Raw genomic sequence first — 19,015 nt, 5'->3', positions numbered from 1 at the left:
TTGATTTATGATCTATTTGGAGATAAAAAAAGTGCACTTAATACTTTCATTTCTTTGTTTCCTCTTATTTTTTTTTGTAACCAGGCCACAGTCCAGGAAAAAAATGCAAGTTTTGCGGATATGTTTATCGACCCTTGCATTGTGATTTAGTAATATACATCAGCTGGTACTTACTTGCACATAAATGAAAACCCGATGAGGAAAGATATTGAGCACATGTTCTAAAATAAGTATATGCTTTAAACATGCTATTAAATTGCAGTACTTGTCTTTCTTCATTTTCTGGATTTTTCCATTTCCTTTCCTGGAGTTTTAATTCCTCTGGGGCATATAATAAAGTCCTTACTCAGACAAAACTACTTCTCTATTTACTTTATGTTGAAAACTGCATGAGACAGTAATATCCTCAAGACAAGGAATTTCTTATCATTTAGGTCTACAAAATTAAATTGTTTTTTTCATAGAATCATGGAATCATTAAGGCTGGAAAAGACCTCTCAGATCATCTAGTCCAACCATCAGCCCATCCTCACCATGCCCACTGACCACGTCCCCCGGTGCCACATCCACGCGGTTCTTGACCTACAGGGACAGTGACTCCAAAACTTCCCTGGGCAGCCTGTCCCAGTGCTCGATTACTCTTTCTCTTGTCCTATCACTGTTACCTGGGAGAAGAGGCCAACTTCCACTTCACCACAACTTCCTTTGAGGTGGTTGGAGAGAGTAATAAGCTCTCCTCTGAGCCTCCTTTTCATCAGACCAAAAAATCTCAGTTCCCTCAACCACTCCCCACAAGACTTGTGCTCCAGACCCTTCACAGCTTTGTTGCCCTTCTCTGGACATGCTCTAGGGCCTCAATGTCTTTCTTGTAGTGAGGGGCCCGAAACTGGGCACAGTACTTGACAAAATAACTCTTGAATAAAATAATCTTAAGTTTACCATTCTTTACTGGCAGGTATTTTCTTAAAAAGCCAGGGAGGGCTCCCGTTTTGTAGTCATGGTGCTTATGTAACACTTCTGCTTGATCTCTGATGGCTCACATGCACCCAACTTCTATGCTGCTCAAGTTCAAAAATTACAATGAAAGCATTCCTGATCCTTCATGGAGGCCGCTCTTGTGGTTTCAGCACTCTCATTTATACTGTTCAGACAATCACACACTTTGGAAGAGAAATTCTCCTTGACTATTGTCCTTTCCAGCAATTTTTTTTTTTACTTTTTTTCAAGGAATTTCCTCTTGTGTTTGCCTTTTCCTCCACACTTAGGCTTTTAGCTCAGCCTGTTGGTTAATGGGCTACAGGCCTCCACAAGCGTTAAGGAAATAAGTTTTAAGTGCTCAGCATTTTAACATCATCATGTCATGTGCCATCTCACACTGCATTTCTTTGTAACTGTACTTTCAATGGTCCCTTCAATACTGACGAAATTTATAACACGCCAGGAAGGCTCCCTTAGATTAAGCTGTTTTCTTATGTATTAAAGGGTGATCATGAAGCATTAGCCATGATACATCAGCTAAATGGTTTGAGACTTTAACACAAAGTGGATGACCTAGAGCTGGAATTTGGTACCCTTTCTCATTATTACTCTGCATGTATTTTCAGTTCATTCACTGGGAATACCTGTGAGATGCAGTCACTGTGATTAAGAAGGTCAGAATCTATCCCTATTGACAAAAGCTTACTTTAACACTTAGGATTTCTTTTGTACAGATTTTGCTTTGACTAGCAAGCACTTCATCAGGTGAGTCATCCCCTTTCACTGGGTCTAAAGCTTGCACAGTTTGATCTGTCAAGATTTATGGGCATGTATGTATATAGCCCATTAAGCTACAGCACTGAAGAGAAAGATGCAGTGTTGGAATAACGAGACACTCACTGTGAGCAAGTAATACTAGAGTTGGGCTAGAAACACCCAGTAAGCATGCTGGCAAAGGAGATGATGCCTCTGAAAAGGGATCAGAGCTGGGTAATATTCTGTGCAGCTGAGGCTGATATTCAAGCAGCTCTTTCTGGAGTGGAAATCAGAAGCCTGAAAGTGGTGTCCCAGTTTCCCAGGCAATATAATGGGGAAGAGGGCCTCACTGGGGGAGGATTCACAACCCAGTGGCAAAGATCTGTTGCCTCAATGCAGAAGGCACTGGGGCTTTGTATTTCTATCCTATATGTGGCATGCGTAGGTGTAAGTAAGGCATGGTTTGAAGCCACCTTTCTCCTCAGAACTCCTGTGGGACATGCATTTCTCCCTCTCAGTCAGTAAGCAACCCAGGCTCTACCTCTTGAGTGCTCAAGGCCCAAAGCCATAGGCCAGGAAAATGCAGGAGGTCTCCCACTGCTCTTCCTTTTTTTCCCCTGCTTGTCTTTACTGGTAGTCCCTCCTCCCTCTGTGGGCTGATTCAATTCAGTAATTTGGCAAGAAGCTAGCCTTCTTTGGCTTTTATTTTTCTGATTTAGAGAGCTGAAGGGACTTTTGCAGGAGCCTCACCAGGTCAGGTAGCAAAAAGCAATTGGCAGAAGTGCCTAGCTAGGAGCAGGGGATGGGTGGGGGTTGGCAAGATGGCATTTGCCAAACCAAGGATGCAAGTGGGAGCAGACCTTCACCATTTAGGGGCACTTGGTGGTAGAGTGGACATCAGTGAGCTTTAGACTGTTGTGAAAACGTACCTTTTACCCCTTAGGAGATCTGTGAATCATCCCAGCTGCTCACAGCTATTTCTGTACATGGCCTCACAAGGGGCAACTGTCAGTTTTGTCCCAGATCATTAGAAACTGATCTGCGAAAGAACTCCTCCACCTTACCCTGATGACATTATTGTGAGTGCAAAAAATATCCTCACAGATATACGAAATCACATAATTAAATTGAAGCAGTTTAATTTTAAATTAAAATTCATAATATCTTTCTGGAAGGTTGCAAAACCAACCTAAAGTAAATGCTGATCAATTCTATTTTATTTCTTGTCAAGTCTTCCTTTCATCTCACACTGTGAACCAGAGAAATGCCTGAGTTTTTGCCTCAGACTTTGATCACTGCATTACCATGACAACAATGTATTTACTGTAGCTATAATGGACGGACTTCAGATGTCAACTGGGTCCCTTGGAAGTCCATGGGGAAGCTTTTGGTCTCCATATACCACAGTAAATGAAAGAATGATTCTCTTGACTGAAGAGCTATCTAACAGGTAACTTGTATTTGCTCTCAAATTCCGCCTGCTCTGCCAGCAATGTCTGCTGCCTTCCATCAGTCTTAAATCCACTGACTGTTTTAATGATATGGGAAAACAGGTCAAACTTTAATTTATCAGTGTGCTTTGTGCTTTGCTGACTGAAGACCATAATCCAACAAGTTAATGCATCAATCTGACAGGATGTGATGCATGGACACGATGAAGGTGTTTATTGTTACCTTTTATATTACTATTCTCTTCAGTGCATTACAGCCTTCCACAGCAAAAGAGAAATGTGTAAGGCTTTGTTCTTACACAGTTCACAACTAAAGAATGGTATTTTTGCATGAATATAGGTTTGGAGCATAAAAATATATGATAGAAACAAGACCTATTATGCTCCTGAAGACATTGATACATGGGAGTAATCAAGTCACTTCACCAATAAAAAAGCCTTCCAACTCAAGAACAAGCTTTATACCTTATTGAATTACAGATACAATACAAAACAGCACATGTAACTCCTGGTCAGGAAGCAAGAAAAAAATTTGTTACAGCAAGATTCTTAAAGTTTGTGTTTTCTTACATTGAGGACTTTATGAATAGAGAACAAATTTCCTTTTGCACAAGGTTCTGCAGGGAGTAAAGCATAAATATATCTGTAAAATTTTTCAACAATGCCTGTCAATCTGCTCCTAAAAGATGCAATTAGAAGATCAGAAAACCAAGTTAAAAGCCTGTTTGATCTCAAGAGTTTGTTTACATCCTGACAATTTTGGAAATAATACATATCAGAAAGAACTGTTGTAACTTTATATGGATCTGAACATGCATGACTTATATTTTCTCTGCTACAAAAACAGCGCATAGTTCCTTAAAATGAAATTGTATTGGCAGTCATAAATACGACTTCAAATACTAGTTGAAAAATTATTTATTAGTTTGTATAAACCAGCTGACATTTTTTAATTTAAAATCTTGAAAGGCTGATTTAACCACACCAAAACATACCACAGCATCAGAAACACCTGAAAATGAGCAAGAAAGTAGCACTGTGTGCTCAATATTTATCATTTCTCAGGTATGTACACTTCAAAATATAAATGTCAGATTCTATGGCAAATTTAATCTTTTAAGAAACAGTTTCAAGGGAAATACTTTTCTACTAAACTAAATGTGTTTTTTTAGTTTGACCTGCCTCAAGCTTGCTGAACCACAAAGGACCCCGTTTTAAAACAGACAAAGAGGTCCAAAAATTGCATGTGCTGAGTCAAACTACTGGAAAGTTATGAAGAGAACAGAGCAAGACAGACAATAACATTGAATGGCCTCACTGCAGCCACAAAACTCTGCATGATAAAGGCAAAAATTTGGTCATGCTGGAGTTCAAAGGAGCCAGCATTTCATACTAAACGTGCTTTCCACTGCTTGCTTGGTGCAAAGTAGATCTGAACCCAGAAGACATTCATTCAAAATACCCCGCTGTGAAGGGAACCAGCCACGACCCATACATGTATTTGTGTTGTACGTATCCTGTTCTTCCAAACTATCTTTTGGGCCTTTCAGCAGTCAAAATAATGGAACTGGACAGTGCTGCCAGCAGTGGTTGCTGCTGGTCATTCCCAATCCCTACCTGCATTAGGTACACTGACTCTGCCCTTCATGACCTGGCAGTGTTGTGCATAAAATTCTCTTAGCCTGGTTTTTGCGCGTTTCCACATGTAGACAGTACATTTTGGAACTGAGAACAAACCATGAGCTTAATTTTCATTTTTTCCTCTCACTCCCAAAATAAAGAAGCAATGATTTCAAGAGAAAATGGAGGAGCTCCTCTAAGAAAAGCTTAGCTCAGTAAATGAATCTACAGAACAATCGAGATGAAAATGTGAAGTCTTGAGGGTTTTACTAAGGCTCACATATTTGGCTGCAGGAAATTTGAATTTTATTCATGGCTAGACTTGTCAGATCTCCCTTACCTCTTGCCTTTTCTAGGTAGTGACCTGGGTATAGTGCTTGCCTGGAAGCCTTGCTGGATTCCTCCAGCTAGGAGAACTTCTCTTGGCCTAACAGAGCTTTCCCATAACCAAACCACCTGGACTGAAAATTTCCAGTCTGGTGCCTGCCTTGAGTTACGATTATTCCTGATTTCAGCCAAAACAGATAAAAAGGAGAGGTGGTATGTTCTTGAGAAATGTTTGACCATCTTGCTTTGCAGGCGCATGCAGTCTTTGCAACAAGGATATCCCCAGTTAAAGACCAACTGGAACACCAACATTTAATAATACTGAAGTTGTCACCCTGTTACATGGAAATCAGTGTTGTCACTTCTGTATTGGTTTGGGCCAGGACAAGTCAGCCTTGGTGGCACAGAAATGGTCTCATGCTTGATCTGTCCCCCAGCTTAAGCCAACAGTTGTGCAGTGACTCAGAACCGACTGGGAAATGCCAGCAAATTAATATGACTTAAAATGACTGGTAACAAGAAACAACAAAAAAAAATTTGAGCATAGTGCAATCATTAAATCATTAAGTACTGAATCATAATGAATATGCAGGAAGTGAATAAATTAAAATCACACAGGCAGGCTTAATTATACTATTTCCTAATTTCTGAGCACTTGACTTTGCATCCATAGCAGTTAGCATTTAATGCAGCTTCTGTGAGCATGTGACTTTGCTAGTGAAAATCCTCCTTACTGGGCATTGTTGTGACATTTCCAAAATACCATCAGACTTCCAGTCACTTCCACTAACAAGCTCTGGCAGCTGCCATGGTCGCAGTGTACCAGTGCAGGTAGGGACAATGGGAAGCAGCAAGGATGCTAGGCAAGCAAGGCAGGGATGAGATGCTCTTCCTATGGGCTTTGTGAGCATTTGCTGGCAGTAGAGAAGTGCTAAGTTTACCAGCACTGGGCTTCCATTCTAGGTGCCCAAGTGAGCAAGCAGCCCCTGTCTGTCCCTCTGATCTCCAGCTCTTTCCACACCTCAGACCTCTCACTCAGTCCAGGCTCACATTTGAGGACAATCATCTGCTCATCTCTATTTCTGGCTTTCCATGTCCCAGGTACTTCCCGAGCCACTCTACACATTACTCCTTGCTTTCCAATCCCACTTCCAGTCTTTGTTCAGCCGGAAGATATCCTTGGCTTCTCCTCCAATCTCTTTCTCCCCACTGTGCTGCATGTGAGTTGCCACCCTGACCTTCCTTCTCCCAGGCTCAGTTCCACATTTGCCCTCTTTCCAACTCTTTTCCTCCGATTGGCCACAGAACCCTCACTTTGCTACATCTTGTACTGGGTGCTCTTTCTCCATCCCTCCTCTCTTGTTTCTCTCCACTGTCATGATCTGCAGCTTAAAATTTCTGGTCTCCCTTGCTTCTCATTCACTCTCTGTGTTCCCTCTTGTGCTGGTCATCATTTTCTCATTGCCTTCATCTCTCCACTCACCAGCTTCCTGCAGGACAAAACACAGACTCATTTATCTTGTCCTCCAGGACACTCATGAAAAAAATATTCATGGTACACTGAAAGGTGACTTAAACCCATAGCAGCTCCAAAGGAAGTCCTGCTTCCTTTCCCTGAACCTATCACCAGCATTTGTATGTCTGCACCATGAACCAGTACAGGAAAACACAACAGCTGAAAATTAAACCTATCCACACACAGAAAAGGTTAAATTTAGCAAGATCAGCTTCCTGGTCTTACCTACAGCTCCTGGAAAAGGGAAATAACAGAAATGGGCATTCGAATTTGAGAGTAAAGCGGGATCATCTTTTGCAGTAGCAGTACATACTTACTAAGGCAAACTTAAGGCAATCTTGCAGCTATGGCTTTAGTACTAAAGGGTAACATTTGATAATGCAATGGAAAATTGGTCTTAAATGGAAGAATATGCTATGCTGACATGCTGCCTGAGTTCATTCCAGAAATGTCCCACAACTTCCTGGCTATTTTTTTGTTCTCTAAGACAACTGTCTTGCAAGAGGTGTTGCATTCTGACAGAGCAAGAGTAGATTCACCTGAAACAGAATTCTCCAAAAGAAACCTGGAGACTAGCTGGGAAACAAAACTAGGGAGAAACATCCAACCAGTTATTAACTCCAGATTAAAATGCAGAAAAAAGGCTGGCCAGAATGGAGTTCCTTCCTACCTTGGATTCCCTGTAATCTTTGAAAAATACATGCTTCTCAGCTCCCGCACTACTGTGATGATTGCTCCCTTTCCACCCAACCCATCCCTGTTGCAGCATCCGTGTGAGTCAGAGCAGGGAACTAGTCAGCCCTTAAATATGCACTTAAATCTTTCCATATTCAGGAGAAGACTTAGATGAAATTCTGAGCAAATGGGTAATGAAAAGCATGTGCGTAATTGTTTACCTGAATAAAGTTGCTCTGTTGAATCTGTGCTAAAATGTCAAGCACCCGTCAGGCACGCTCAGTGTCCTTCCCGACATTCCCGTGCACAGAGCCTCTGCCATGATAAATGTTGTCTTTCCAAGAGGGAAAATTTCTTCCCAGAGAGCAGCCCAGAAGGAGAGGAGCCATCAGATCAAAGATAATGTTTATCTCTCCCTTACACTCCTTGCTTTCCCAGACCACAGATCAAAGGGGAGGTCTAGAGACAAGGAGAAAAGAAAACTTTTCTAAGAGAGCCATGAGAGATTCCCCATCTCCCATGTGGTTTTCCGAGCAGCCCGTAACACAGCGAGGAGCAGTCTGTGCCGCTTGCTTGGAAGCTGACAGACAGAGATGGAAAGTCAACGAGTGCAGGAGTCAAGTTCTTTATCGACATCTCCTCCTTCTGAGCTGCTTTGCAGATTGCCAGTGTGCAGGAGGGATTTCAGACTGACTGCAGCAAGCTGACCTTTTCTCCTACATGTGCTGGCTCACCGAGGAGAGAGCAGAATCATCTCCAGTCCGTGTGACTGAAGGAGCCATGGATACCTTGGCTAGTTGGCCATTATTCATCATACTTGGGAGGCCAAGTTGTTTAAGCTGAGACTTCTGAGGGTGATGAAAAAATGTTGCACATTTTACATTATCTCTTGAAAATATGAAAGCTTGCTGCAGTCCTTGGATACAATATTTATGAATTGGTCTTTCAGCCAAATCCACTTCTGCATAAGGATACACAGCTGCCAGTACCAAGAAGTATGGTGCTTCCCAAATATATCTTTGCCATTTTTAAAATCACTCTAGAGGCTTGAAAATAGTATTTCTTTCTTTGTAAGTCAAATCTCTAGGTCTGGTGTTTCAAAGAGAGCCTGAAATTAGCCAGATTTTTGTGTTTGTTTGTTTGTGCACAAGAATAATTGATTAAATCAACACAAGCATAACTGATTATACACTCTAAGAACAGTACTGAGGAATTCAGCTGCAAAATGAGCAGCATTGTGAAGAGCTATACCCAATTTTTATGCTTGCATCTCATATATGGAATCCCCTCTCAATTACACAGTACCAATTTTGAAATGTCTCATTACCTTCCACCACTGGATATCTAGATTTTGAATGAACCTGCGTTATCAAGACAGAATTTTTTTAGATGTCTCTTTAAACTTTCTCATGAAAAGGAAAAATTTGCATAGAAGAATATTTAAATACTCATGACTTACAAAAAATGTCATCCTTCTTTCATTAACCAGCATGATGACCCTCTAGTAGTTTCAAAGTGGGAAAAAATCTGCAGAGAAATATGGCAAATCTAATGCCAATTATGACTTTGAAAATACATATATTATGGACCATGCAAACAAAACGTGAATTCCAAAGTTAAACACTGAACTTATATCCCCAGGTACTCTGAAAAATAACCTATCTTGAAAAGAAATTGAGAAGACTATCAAATTTCATATTTGGTCAACAACAATAAATCTGTTTTTCAGATATGGTTTAAATCATTATTTGGAAAAAGATAGTTTTGAGCAAAGGAAATAGCAATTGCATTAAAGAAGGGATACCTTTTTAATTGTTACACTACGCATATAGCCTGTAGTTTTTAATACGTTTTAGGTTTTCCAGAGCAACAGATATTTGGACACCATGAAACAATGTCTGTAACCTTTACAAAAAGAGAAAATGTGTTTGCTAATTTAAGGAATAAGCAACTTTAGCATTATGACTTTTACATTAAAAAGGAATGTCTGGAGGGATCCACATGTTAAGGAACTGTGAGCTGACGGCATTACTTAGAAATTCTATGCTATCCATTAGGAAGGCACACAGTTATTATCTACTGCACATGCATGAATGGCACCTTCTGGAAAAGAATTTGAATATCAGTTCAACTTGGAAGAAAATAGCAATATTTTCAAAAAGCTTTCTGTCTTAAAGCCAAAAATATTTAATAGGTAGCAGCGAGAAAGTATGATGTTGTACAGGTACCAGTAGGGACAGGGCATACAGGGAAGGCCCAAGAGCAGCTGGAAGCAACACCCTGTGGTGCACAAGGACATGCCTCACGTGGCTCAACCACCAAGGTGAATCAACACCCAGAAGAGGCCTCACCATGGCTCCTCTTTCTGCCAATCATAGAATCACTAAGGCTGGAAAAGACCTCTCAGATCATCTAGACCAACCACCAGCCCATCCTCACCATGCCCACTGACCATGTCCCTCAGTGCCACATCCACATGTTTCTTGGACACCTCCAGGACTGGTGACTCCACCACTTCTCTAAGCAATGGTGTATTTAGCACAGCACAGTCCCCTGCTTGGTGACCCCCTCAAGCACCTGGCTGTGAATGCACCCATCACCGATCAGAGCCTACACTTCTCTATAAAGCTGCCCTAGTTTGTAGACAAGAGAAGTGATGTGCAAAGGCATTATATACGTGGTCTAAGCTCATATCATTGTACAGCACATTTATAAATAAAATCTATCTATTTTGAGATTTCCCGTTTAGTTGCCATTAACAAAACCCTTTTTACACGGACTTTAAAATCCTCAAGTATTTTCTTCTGACTGCAATACTGTGCCAAATATTTTTGTCATTTCAAAACCCAATTTACTGCTAAAACCCTGCGTGAATGCTTCAGAGGAACTTTCAAGATCTTGCCAGAATACAAGGAAAGATTACTGAGATGGATTTTGTGCAAATAAATCTCTGTCTAAATCACCAATCTTATAAACCTGTGCATCACCCTAAGGAAAGTACATGGATATAGGCACTTATATGTAGAAGTAATCTAAAAGAGCCAATGAAATTCCTTGACACGTGCATGATCTATAGCAACTCTTTACAGTACTGTAGTCAGTGAAGGTGGGGATAACAGAACTGAAAGAGGGAAGAAGAAAGGAAGAGAGGGAAAGAGGAGAAGCAGAAGGTCCTAAGGCCTGACCAAAGCAAATATAAAAAACAAGGTCCTCATGAAGAAATCTAAAGATTAAAAATGATGTAAAAGAAGGAGAAGGAACAGATAAAATACAAAAAAATAGAAAAACCTGAAAAAACAAAAAAAAAATGACTGAGAAAGTTTAGTCCTATCAGAAGCTCAAGCCAGTAATTCTTTGTCAAGACAAACTCTCCTTGATTTCAGTGGGAGTTTTGCCTTAATGAGGACAGTAGGATAGGCACCAAATGCAGCTTTATTTCTATACTTGAATAACAGCAAGCTACAGCAAGATATTGTGTTGTTGAAAAAGACTGTGCATTTCTGAAGAAATATGGATATTAGGGGCCAGGTAGTATCAGTGTAATTGCCACAACCAGCTGGGATACATCAGTGTGCACCAGCTTACAATAAAGCCCTTTGTGCTGTAAGAAAGAGAAAAGATGAAAAAATGGACTCATGTCACTTTGCAAATAACCAAATTAAAGGTCCAGAATTATCCCAGTAAAGTTTCCATTTACTTCAGTGACAGCTCTGAAAACAAACAAGATTCTTCAGTCCTTCTTATTAAAAAAATAATACAAATACAACAGTGAATATGAGTGACCTATTTATTTTGTATCCGCATTGCTCTTGCTGAAATTGTTGGAAATGCACCCATGTGGTTCACAGAAGTATTCTTTGATTAGGCTGTTTTCAGGCAGAAAGGCAGAGAAAGTGTATTTCATAGATATTGCACTGATATAGCGAAAACTAAGTCAGGGAACAAAATATTCTTCTGAACTTGGTAACCAAAGATAAAGCGACTTTTAAAAGCTAGATGCTCATCTGATGAACAGGATGAAGATTTTGGCTAAGTAGTGGCCTTAATGGTCCGTGAAGAAATCGTATAAATTTATACATCATAAATTAAAGGAGCACTCGCTAGAAGTGTAATTGGGCAGTGAGTATGTCAAATGCAAAGCCTCCAGTTTGAAACCTTTTACTGTTTTAGATGTCAAAACCAGGAACAGGCAAAATACCACAAGCAAAATCTGTAGAATTACTGATAAAAACAACAAGGCAGATATTTTGTATAAGACCTATGAACAGCAGAAAAATATCCGGACTCCACTTGATCACAATGCACACACCAATAATATTTATTATCCACAGGACCCTGCAAGAATATCAATCTTATCCATGATATGGGAAACACTGCATCAATTCTCCATGACCTATTAATGAGAGTCATCCCACCCAAACCAATAAGCCCAAGATGTACTCATAGCTGGGTTCATTCCGCTGATCAGACAACCAGCAATTCTCAGGTATTGCAGTCACATCCACCTGTTGATTGAGAGATTACAGGTGGGCGCTTCCTTGTTAAAAGAGCTCTCCAGCTTAACGACTTGACACACCTACAAGTGAATCAAGAGAAAAATACTCGGGTTGGCACATCAATGACAAAACGATAAAAAAAAATCAAACTCAATTATTGTTGTTTGCGGGACTAAAATTATGTTAAAGAAATTCATTGCCATCTGTTTGCTTGTTAAAGTTCATTTTCTTGCTCTGGTTTTCTTCCCAACAATTGAACAGTATTGTCTATTTTTAAAGAAAATAAAAGCTGCTTGAATAATAATTTGTTTTTCCCAAGATAGAGGAAATCATAGTGATGGGCTTTAAGAATGGTTACCGAATTAGTAACGAGAATGAAAAACAAGTATTTTCCTGTTCAAGGTTTTCACTTTAATGTGTTTTTATTTTCAACTCGAATGAGTGCTGACTATAGAAAATTCAAGGCTACCAGGACATTAAGCTGCTCAACCGACTGAAAAGTTTGATGCTGTTTCTAAAAAGTGAAGCTTATCTGGGAAATGAAATCAGTGTCACTGCTCCAAGATAACTCTTGGGAAGAGAAGTTAATATGGCTTATAAATAATGTTAAATGAGATTCAGCAGGATCCGCAGAATCCAGGAGTGCTCTTGGAGCTCCTGCTTGCTCCCTGGCTGCTTATGCAACGCCGCTCGCCTGCTCAGCGTAAGGGCCTGCCATTTGGTTACATAAGGCAGTCTTGAAATACATACAGGCACTCACACAGTTCAGTTACACGCTGTCTTTGAGTTTCTTACCAGCTCGTATAGAGGAATTTTAAGAAATGACCACAATGACTTGCACATTGCTGAATATCAGATTGTTGCTGTCATTTTCACATAGCTAGTTCTCATCTAGAAACTAGTGAGTAACAGTAGCACAAGCTACGTGTAAATACATTATACTTGGACCACTGCTTAAGCAATACAGAGGTTTTGGTTCAGAACAGCTGTGGTACTTAAGACCACGGACTTTAAAATCTGCCTTTCAGATGATTAAAAGAATTCTGGTTCAGTAACCAGCAGTCAACATGACATTACTGCTTTAACCAGTGCCTGAGTGCTGTGGATGGGTGAAGAAAATGATTGTCCAACGGACTCTTTCATTCTTTGGTTGGAATTTCAAAGCCTACTCTCTAATGGACAGATGAAACGAATTGCAGCACTGCCAGGTCAGGAAACAAGGCCATCGTGCCCCAGACTCTCTTGCTGATCCTGGGCAGCAGCTAAGGCTGGGGCAGGCTGTGTGAGCAGGACAAGCATGTGGCAATACAACAGCCTCCCAGCAGAGACTCCTTCAGCCAGGCATTGTAGCTCGGTATTCAATGTCTTTTGGCGGAATTGCTTCTGTGAATGTAATTGCTTTCTGAACACACTTGAACCCAAGGAGATAAGACCGCCATCCTTGGCATGACTGCATAGCTAAATAATAGGACACCAGGGAGCGAGCTTGAGCCCTGTACCCTGCTTTTCCTGCACTGCATAAGCTTTAGCTCACACCCTGGCGCTGCTCTGGAGCATATCAACCAGTTTCCTCAAACCAGTTCTTTCCACTCAAATACACTATCATGGGGCAGGAAGATGCAAGCCACCATGAGCTACTTGTGCTGAGGTCCCCAACACACCTCATGCAGCAGAGCAGGCACAGCTAGGGAACCACCTGGCCCCGCCATGGCCAGCCATGGTGTCAAGGAGTGCATACAAGAATAGGGCAAATCAAAAGCAGTATTTCCTCAGGATGCTCACCAGGCTTCCAAGAATTTGCAGATCAAAGCTTCCTAAGTGAGAGGCAGTGGTTTTGTATTTAATAGCCGGTGATAGATTTCTCTTCCATGAACTCATCCAGTCACCTCATTAGTTGATGTAACCTCTCAGCATCCACATCCTGTGGTGAGGAGCTTGGCATTCAACCACACTGCTCAAGGAGCCACCTCCTTTTGTCTCAGTTCCCATGACTCCCTCCTTCACCCGGTGCCCTTGTGGCTGTCTCTAGCAGCAGTCACTCCCAGCTTGCCTCCTCCATGCACTGCAGGATTGTACATATTTCTGTTTCCTTTCTTGCCAGTCACTGCTTTATTAGCCTTGTCACTACTCATGCAGAAGACGCACTGTTCCTCTTATCACCAGTCCCTGAATCTCCTAATCTTCTCCCTGCCACCATATGCTTTTGGAATGGAAGAATCAAAGCACACAGTCTCAAAGACGTGGGTACATCCCTAATTTTTGCAGCGAATTAATGATTTTCTTTTATATTATTTCCATTTTTTTGTTTTGTTTTCTACACTCATGTCATGTTGCTTTGATTGTTTCCTGAGTTGTTTATGGAAGATTTTATCTAAAATTCTGCATTTTATCTAAATTCTGCATCTTCAGTGACTTGTGGCAATGCATTTCTATGATTTTGTTTTGGGTAACATATACTTCCATTAACTGTCAGTATGACATATTACATATGAATGCAACACACTTTACATTCACTTGACATGAGGATACTCAAACAGAAGAGATGGTTTAGACGTCCAGGTAGATGATGCTTTGTCATGCTGACACTTGTTCTGTGTTTTGAAATGTCAAAGAAGTTTCATATCTGGACTTACAAATTTCCATTTTGATCTCAAGCCCACATAAACATCCTTTAGACCTTTTTCCCATATCACAGAATCATAGAAGCATATGGCTTGGGTTGAAAGGGACCTCAAAGCCCATTCAGTTCCAACGCCCTGCAATGGTTGGGCACCCACCAGCTCAGGCTGCCCAGGGCCCCATCCAACCTGGCCTTGAGCGCCTCCAGGGATGGGGCACCACAGCTTCTCTGGGCAGCCTGTCCCAGTGCCTCACTGCCTTCTCAGTGAAGAATTTCTTCCTACTAGCCAAACTAAATCTGTCCTCTTAGTTTAAAGCCATTACTCCTTGTCCTATCACTTACATGCCCTTGTAAAAAGTTTCTCTCCGGCTTTCTTGTAGGATGCCTTTAGGTACTTTTGTATTTTATGCACAGGTCCCTAAGAATAGTGGTAAAACAGATGAACACACTTTCTGTCACAATCGGGCCAGCAAAAGACCACTTGTTTTACACAGACTTGTGCCCAAGCAGAAGGTGAGCTCACCTCCCAGTACCCACCATTTATACGGTCAGGTTTGGAACATTTTGGAGCTCTCAGCATGGAGCAGGGTGTGCACATGCTGTACATGTGCTGCAGAAAACAACGGCATTACCTCACAGAGCTTGTAGATGAGGAACAGGACAAGGAACAATAGGAAAGTACTGAGAGCAGACAGCAAAGTGTAAGGCAATGCTATTTGCTACTGACAAATGTCCAAGCTCACCAGTGGCCTAGGAGACATTTATTCTTCTGAAGCTACAGGTGAATTTTCAGACTGATACCAAATTAAAATTAGCTTTGGGGGTGCCTAAGGAACTTCCTCCCATGTGAGGCAGGCAGCATGCAAAAAACACTGATCTCTGCCATGGTTCTTGAATAAAGGAACAGAAGTATCTCTACCAAAGTGTTATTAAACACAACATTTGGGTTGGACTGATGTGTGCATCATGGTTTGACTTTAGGGGAAGAGACACAAGAAATGAACTATAAAAAGCAGCTCTTATCCCTCCATCCCCCAAAAGGTACACAGAATTTACATGTATTGGTCCAAGAAAGGTGTGTTCCAAAACCCCTCAGCCCAATCTACCAAGATCCTTGAGCCATCACAAGATAAATGCAAGGAGTGAACCATGTCTGCAGTTTCTCAGATGCTTCAGCACAAGCCTACAGGGTCACGTCACATCACATTGTCCTTCCTGCCCCACAACTGTTACATCTCTGAAATCAGCTGGCGATATATCAATATATACATCCTGAGAGGCACATAGCAGCAGGTCCCAACAAAGGGTCTTAGCTCTCCCCAAAAAATCCCTGTGTAATGCCACTACATAAACAAATCCACCACCATCTCTACACTCTGCTTAAACAGTATTACATGGCATTTCCTTTTAAAATTTCAGTAATCAGTCTCAGAACAAGAAAGTCAGTCTCAGCTGATGCTGATTTCTGTTAAACTTCCAGCCTGAATTAAGTTAGCTAAAATACAAATATTTGCATGGCCTCAGCCTAGTTTCTCAAAAAGAAGTTTTAACAAGACCAAGGATCAACAGAAAGCTAAGCCAAATCCCGGAAAATGCCTGGTTTTCATACAGATAATGATCTCCCTACAAAATTTGCAACTTGAGTGCATCTGTCCTAAGAGCCTGAAAGCAAAACATTGTTAAACACAAACGAAAGTTACTTAAATCCTAGTGTCCAGCTTAGGAGGAAAGAAAAGCAGTGAAGTACTCATAAAATACACATTTGAATGCCATTCTCAGTTGTTTTATATTTACCATTTACTAATTGTACAGTGACGTCATTTGTTTGCTCTAAACTTACGGCTGTGCAGAATGTCCTGTCCTCAAAGAATGCCGAGCTACCAACTGGAACAATCAGCTGCTGATCTTTATTTTCCTACTTGAAGCAAACGTGTTATGATGCAGCATCAGCTCCATGATGACATACTGTTTTGTTTCCACAGGACTTTGCTGTGTTGATTTATTCTTAATGTACTGAGCTATAAATTCTTCCTGTGGAAAACCCACATCAGCTTACTGCAGGATGAGATGAATCCTGGAGGTCCACGGCGTAGTGTGAGACTTAATGGGGACATACACAGCTGCCATCCCGTCTGTGGCAAGCCCACGGATAGAGGAAAGTCCTGCAAAATGTATGATGAGCAACAAGAGCTGCTCCTCAGAGCACTGAGATCACAGAACCATAGAATCACAGAGTATCCTGAGTTGGAAGGGACCCATAAGGATCATCAATTTTAACTCCTGGCTCCACACAGCACCACCCAAAAAATCAGACCATCACCAGATGGCAGAGCAGTTCACATGGGGCAAAGAAGTAGAGGCAGGGGCTGAAGAAAACAGAAGGCTGTGTGAGAGGAAAGATGAGAAGGACAAAGAAGCAGTAACGGTACAATCCAATCTCTGAAGTCTGGAAACCACTGGTTTTGCAGGCCAAGATCTCCTGTCCCTGTCCACCACAAGACTCTCACTGCATGTTTCTGTTCACCATTCCTTCTCTGGGTCTGGATTTCCCCCCTCTGTTTCCAGTTCCAGCCTTTCCTCTTCACCTTGTTGCCAAATTTTGCCATGTACCAACTCCACCAAGCCCTCTCACTTGATTCAAGGTCCCTGCCTTTCGCTTCCACACCACACCTCCATCACCAGTGCTGCTTCTCCCCCCTAATCCTACCTTCTCTTTCCCCATGCATGCAAATGAAGCAGTTTCCCTTTCCTTCCCCACCCGTTCTCCATGTCAGCAGGCACACCCAGCCACTGCAGACACAGCCCCATGTCCCCTCCTTCTGGTGCTCACCACAGCAGCAACATCTGGGAAGAAGACCTGTGCAGGAAAGCCCACTCGGCCCTCCAGCCACGAGCAGGAGCACTCCCATCCTTCCCAGAAGGATGAGCTCAGTGTGTCATAACACCGAAGGCATATCCAGCCGTGCCACAGGCAAACCCCCAAATGCCCACCACTTCCAAATTCTGGAAGATTTTCATAGGCTCAGCGTGACACATACCCTCGTCACAAGGTTGATCCCGAGCCAAGTAGCTTTTTCCTGCTCCAAAACACAAAGCCACAAGAATTCAACGGTTTCAATGAAAGTGTTTTTCAACAGAGCCAAAAAATGCGGATTCACGGAAAAACAAAGATCAAGGTCTTCTAATGCAGGATGGGATATACCTAAACCATCTTTGTCAGATGCGTGGTCAAAGAATGCAATTTCCTCTCACCACGCTCTCAGAAATAGCTGAACCATTTTATCTGAAACTTCCCAAAGAGATTCTGTCTTCAGCAAATACTCAACCTGGAAAATGTCAGCCTATTTTCAAGCTTAGCAAATGCATAAGCACCTGAAAGCAGAGCATTGTATTAGAAAGCACAGGGTAATTTTAACTGAAGACAACATTTCTGCCTATGGTAAAATAACATTACCTTCAAGTGCTGGGCTAGAAAATGGGACAGCTGCAATTCCGCAAAGTATAACCTATGGATTCAGTGCTTCACGCATGCAGGGCAGCACCTTTGTGAGTGAAGGAAGGCAATTTTAGGCATGCCTGCTGGCTGCACGGGTTGGAGCAGGGCTCAGCAGGGCAGCAGGGCCATGTCTGCATGGTGTCAGCACACAGCCTAATGCCACGGAGGGATGCAAACCAACACTCACTCAGGGGTGGAAGGGAGATGGCTTTCCACTTCGAGATGCCGCCACTTGTTGAGCGGGCACTGACAGCCTGGTTAGAATTGTAGCATCACGGAGCGGTTTGGGTTGGAAGGGACCTCAAAGCCCATCCATCTCCAACCCTCTGCCGTGGGCAGGGCTGCCAAGCACTAGGTCAGGCTGGGCAGCCCCGCAGCCACGAGTCCCGCAGCCCTTCTGGACACGTAGCACCGTGAAAAGATTAAAGTTCCTCTGCCGGCCGCGATGCTCAGAGCCGCTCATTATTTCTGAGTCACTTGAGTGAAAGTAAGCTGCCGCCCTGCCGACAGCTACGGAGCGGCGAGTAAAGTTTATGGACGAGCGTGCTCGCTAATTGACAAACCGCACTGTGACCGTGCAGGAGAGCACCAGCGCACAACTCCTCGTGAAAGAAGTGCTGCGCCGCTGCTGAGCGCTGCGTTCACCGTTCCCCCGCACGCTGCGGGGAAGCGAGCCGGGGCTGGCTGCACGGCTACAAGCGAGCGCCGCAACCCTTGCTCCCACGCAAACGTCCCACTGGGCCTCAAGCAGAGATCTCCCCCGACCTCACCGCAACTTTTCCTCCGCCGCGCCAGCGGAGAGGCGATGACCCCGCACCACGCACCGCGCGGGAGCCCCGGGGACGGCGGGAGCTGCCCCGAACACCCTCCCCCCCCGCCCCGCGGCGTGGTCCCGGTGGGCTCCGGGGCAGGGAGCGGGCGGGTACCCCGAGGGGGCCGCGGGGCCGCGCGTTACCTGGGCTGCCGGTGCTGCGGAAGCGCGGCGGGGAAGCCCCAGCCGCCGCCGCCGCCGCCGCTGCTGCTGTCCGCGGTGGCCACCTGGGTGCCGGTGCCGCCGGGCTGGATGCCGCCGCTTCTCCG

The 19,015-nt window shown here is 43.0% G+C and overlaps 1 protein-coding gene across 2 annotated transcripts in view; it reads right to left on the bottom strand.

Moving 5' to 3' along the window:
- NPAS2 (neuronal PAS domain protein 2) overlaps positions 1-19,015 on the bottom strand; it is a 99,535-nt gene extending 80,520 nt beyond the window's left edge. The window contains exon 1 of one of the 2 annotated variants that reach the window (XM_021413348.1): positions 18,891-19,015. The gene's annotated coding sequence lies outside the window, so the exon portion shown is untranslated. The remainder of the gene's footprint in view (positions 1-18,890) is intronic. The other variant, XM_021413358.1, reaches the window with a different exon arrangement.

Source organism: Numida meleagris, chromosome 1, assembly GCF_002078875.1.
Source record: "Numida meleagris isolate 19003 breed g44 Domestic line chromosome 1, NumMel1.0, whole genome shotgun sequence".
Classification (NCBI taxonomy): Eukaryota; Metazoa; Chordata; class Aves; order Galliformes; family Numididae; genus Numida; species Numida meleagris.
This window is presented reverse-complemented; position numbering and strand designations above follow the sequence as displayed.